The sequence below is a fragment of the Nerophis lumbriciformis genome, linkage group LG23 (genome assembly GCF_033978685.3).
Source record: "Nerophis lumbriciformis linkage group LG23, RoL_Nlum_v2.1, whole genome shotgun sequence".
NCBI classification, from domain to species: domain Eukaryota; kingdom Metazoa; phylum Chordata; class Actinopteri; order Syngnathiformes; family Syngnathidae; genus Nerophis; species Nerophis lumbriciformis.
In genome coordinates, this window is record NC_084570.2 from 30,481,661 (window position 1) to 30,486,660 (window position 5,000).

General features: G+C 37.6%; 1 protein-coding gene across 3 annotated transcripts in view; it reads right to left on the reverse strand.

Moving 5' to 3' along the window:
* slc11a2 (solute carrier family 11 member 2) overlaps positions 1 to 5,000 on the reverse strand; it is a 47,016-nt gene that overhangs the window by 1,198 nt on the left and 40,818 nt on the right. The window lies entirely within an intron of this gene.

Consider the following 5,000-nt stretch of genomic DNA (forward strand, 5'->3'; position numbering starts at 1 on the left):
AGTTTTTGGAAAAGGAGGTCAGGTGACTTTGATCGAGTCCCTGTCAATTTGAACCATTTGAATTAGGGAGTGGAAATCTCTCACCTCGGATCAAATGTTTCTTATTAAACCACGGAAAGTCCTGCAAAAGAGCATTTTGCACGGCACACACCACTACTCTCACTGTGAACGGAAGGTGTCGCCGACCACCGTGTGAGACCGACTTCTCCTGAAGTCTGGTGTTGTGTGGACATGCAGTGCATCCTCAAAGTGTTAACAGCGCTCCAATGAAGCTGAGGGAACATCTCAAGGATCAAGAATTTGAGCTCACTATGGAGCTTCATGGCAAAGACTCTGAATACGTATGTACAGTACATGTCAATTCTTAGTTGTTGTTGGGTTTTTTTTTTTACAATAAATGTGCAACATTTCTAAACAAAAAACAAAAACACTTTCACATTGTCATTAAGGGGTATTGTGTGGAGAATTGTAAAAACAAAAAGGCTTTTTTTTTTTTTTCCATAAAATGTGGCTGTAAAAACACTTTCCGGATGCACTGTATTACCTCACAGACTTATAAATAGCCTGTTAGAGTGTTATCAAACTGGACGCTTCACCCATTAGACTAATGGACAGAATTGCTTCAAATTAGACTAATTTTCAGTTTTACTTATGCACGTCATTTCTTAGTTGTTGTTTTTTTTTACAATAAATTTGCAACATTTCTAAAAAAAAAAAATATCAAATTGTCATTATGGGGTGTTGTGTGGAGAATTTTGGGGACAAAAGGGCTTTTTTGTTTTGTTTTTGTAAAAACACTTTCCGGATGCACTGTATTAACTCCAGATGTATAGATAGCCGGTTAAAGTGTTATCAAACTGTATGCTTCACCCATTAGACCAGAGCTGGGCAAATATTTTGACTCGGGGGCCACATTGAGAGAGAAAATGTGTCCGGGGGTGTCAATGTGTATGTGTGTATAAATGATATATACACATCCATCCATCCATTTTCTACCGCTTATTCCCTTCGGGGTCGCGGGGGGCGCTGGAGCCTATCTCAGCTACAATCGGGCGGAAGGCGGGGTACACCCTGGACAAGTCGCCACCTCATCGCAGGGCCAACACAGATAGACAGACAACATTCACACTTGCATTCACACACTAGGGCCAATTTAGTGTTGCCAATTAACCTATCCCCAGGTGCATGTCTTTGGAGGTGAGAGGAAGCCGGAGTACCCGGAGGGAACCCACGCAGTCACGGGGAGAACATGCAAACTCCACACAGAAAGATCCCGAGCCTGGGATTGAACCCCTGACTACTCAGCACCTTCGTATTGTGAGGCAGACGCACTAACCCCTCTTCCACCGTGCTGCCCTGATATATACACATTTAGCTGTAAAATTATGCTGTACAGTAAGTGTGTTTGGGTCCCTTTTTTTCAGGAACACTAATACCAAAAGTTACAATGTCCGATAGAATTCTAAAAAAGTTATGACAGACCATCTCAAAAAAAAGGAATGGAATTTTAAGTTGTTTTTTTACTGAATCGGACACCAAAAATGTACATGAAAATAAAGAAAGTGGGATTTACAATATTAACTATGAACAATAAAACAGTGAATATTAACAAAATATGAAAGTCGCTCCTCTTTTACTTCTCAGACCAGCTCCTCGATAGACATCTTTTGTAATCAAGCAACAAAAATTTAACAAACAAGTGAAATAAACACCTTCAATATGATATATTATCACTTTTATGCAGAAATTTGCTTTTGCATCTGTTCCTGACACTTGTTTCGGGCTGGCTGATCTGAAAAAAAACCCTGCCCACTCTGCTTTGTTCCTGGTCTGAGCTGCTGTGACGTAGATTACCGTAAAATCTCCTATAACACTCAAAAGCGCAGATTTCAACCATTGAAATACTTTCTATAGTTCAAGACTTACGGTCATTTAAAAACAGCACTGCACGTCATAATGGCGGCGACAGTTTTGATGTTAAAGGTCTAAAAAATGATGTAGATTGAACATCTTAACGGGCCGTATTTTGCCCAGATCTGCAGGACAGAATTGCTTCAAAATAGACTAATTTTCAGTTTTTATTTCAAATGATTTTCTTCTTTCAGCATTCAAAACATAAGACACCAACAAATGTCCATGTATGCATAATTTCCTATTTATTTTTGGACAAATGATGAGTCTCTGCCGCGAGCAAAAGACAGCAGGAATAAGACAATAAATGTACAATGTTCACATCCCAAATGATGTCAACAAAACAGAAAAAGGGTTACAATATGGTGATTGCGTGTCAACACACTTTACCTTGATGAGTTAAAAGCGATTAGGATGGGTTAATGTCATATTTTCACATTAAATACAAAAACAAAACACATTCAGTGCACAAAGTGCGGCTTTAAATCAGAGCATAAAAACTTTTCTACAGAAAAACTCGAGTCAAACTGTCAAGTATGTTAAAAAAAATAACACTTTTAATAAGCAAAAGAAGTCTAGGCATTTCATATTTAACCCTCGAGCACAGCCGTGTCAAACTGGTTTTCATTGAGGGCCATATCGCAGTGATGGCTTCCATCAAAGGAGTCGCTTAAAACAGCAAATATGAATTATGCATTTGATTATTGAAAATAGTTTTTATGTACACTGTAAAAAAATGAACATCTGTAGATTTCACAGGGGGAAAAAAAGGCAACTCATTCACCAGAATGTTACTGTGAAATATACAGATGTTTTTACAATGTATTACGGTCAATGGAAAAACAGTAACACTTTTCAAATTCTGCCATTTGAGCTGCCTGATTTTTACCGTAATTTTTTGTTTTCCATTTGCTGTAATACACCTTAAAAACACCAACAAAAACTTGCAGCTCAAACGACAGAGTTTTGTCCGTAAAAATTTTTGTTTTTCTTTGCAATTTCCAGTAATATGCTGTAAAGACCACCGTAAATTATACTGTAGAATCTATTTTGATTGTTTACAGTGTACAATTCCATGGATAACTTGCTTTATACTCAAAAGTCAAGCAGATATAGAAATATTTATTTTTATTTAGACAAAAAATGTGTTGCAATATTGGATACTATCAAAGTTGAAAATGTATGCACTTTCATGCAGTGCATACATTTTTTTTCTGTCAAAACGTTAAAAAAAATAAGGTTGTTTATTGACACATATCATTTTCAGGCATTTGTGGGCCATATAAAATGAAGTGGCGGGCCAGATCTGGCACCCGGGACTTGAGTTTGACATCTGTGTTCTTTCAGGAGTAGAGAGAGAAGTAAATATTTGTTTTTACCAGGTCTTTACTTGGTCTGCTCTTGAAGGCCATTTACCCTAAAAACTCCATTAAAGCTTGAATTTGATTCACCAGTAAATTTCCTATGTAATAACTAACATTACCTGCTATGGTTGTAGGCAACCTCCTGATGAATGTTTTGTATCACAAGTGTTCCGCATCCAATATGCAACTCTGCATGCGCCTTAAAATGTTGGTGTGAAACTGGTAAGTCAGCGCTATTAGTGCTGACGGTACGGTTTGCTGGTATTACAACATTGGTCCTGTTGCCGCCGTGTTGCGCAATACACGCTGACCAACGACAGCTTTCCACTTTCTCCTGACCTTCAAAGCATTATTATAGATGAAAAGATGCAGCGTTATATCTAAACAAGCTTTTCTACATTTGACAAATAACTGCCGCTCTCCAATCAATTAGAGCAGGCCTGCGCAATTATATTGACTCGGGGGGCCAAATTTAGAGAAAAAAAATTTGTCTGGGGGCCGGTATATCTATTTTTAGGAACACTAATACAAAACCTCACAGTAATGTCTGATTGAATGCTAAAAACGTTATGACAGACCCCCTGAAAAAACGGAATGGAATTTTAAATTTTTTTTACGGAATGAGACACCCAGAATGTACATGAAAATAACGAATGTGGGATTTACAATATTAACTACGAAGGATAAAACACTGAATATTGACAACATATGAACATCAAACCCCCTCTCGATCGACATATTTTACAATCAAGCGAAACGCAACAAAAATGCAACAAACACTGCGAAATATGAACGCGAAGGGTAAAAAAAAACAAAAAACTAGAAACTGATATATCTGATTTAAAAACTTTGTTGTAAAAATTTCTTTCCGCGTCTGTCCCTGACACCCGCATTTCAGGCTGGCCGCTCTGGAAACTGTGGAAACAAACCACGCCCACACTGCTTGGTGCCTCGTCTGAGCTGCTGTGACGTAGATTACCACAGTAACTAATTAGATTACCATAGTAACTAATTAGATTACCATAGTAACTAGTAAAGCATGCAAAAGCTAATATTCCAACCATTCAAATACTTTGTATAGTTCAAAACTTAGGGTCATTAGAAAACATCACTGCACATCATAATGGCAGCTACAGTTTCCATCTTAAAGATCTAAAAAAAATATTTGGGAATGTCCGGCGGGCCAGATTGAAAAGCTTAACTCGGGCCTTACATTGCCTAGGTCTGAATTAGAGCGTTGGCAGTAGAAAATCATGTGCGGCCAGGAGTGGAAGTGAAAAGAGTTTTGACAGGACCAGTGTCCACGGCACAGGCGGTAACTGAGTAACAAACCAAAGCATGTGTTTACTGTTTGGAAAGTTCCTTAAAAAAAAAAAAAAAAAAGTGATTCCCTATAGGACCAACTTTAAAACAAGGTTTCATTCATAAAAAAATTGTACTTTTACTTAGGAAGACTTCTGATTTGGAGGAATTTGGCCTTTATTATATCAAGCTAACAGATTAATGAACAAATCTGACTCATTGTTTAGGTCTTGAAGCAAGTAAGACCAAATTTGGTGCACTTCCTGGTTTCAGCCACTAGAGGCGCTGTTGTTTCAGTCAACTAGTTGGCTCTCTCAAGAAGGACGTGACATCAGCCTCTGTGCAACGTTATTCAAATAAATAATAATAATAATAATAAAAATAATAATAATGGATTACATTTATATAGCGCTTTTCTATCAA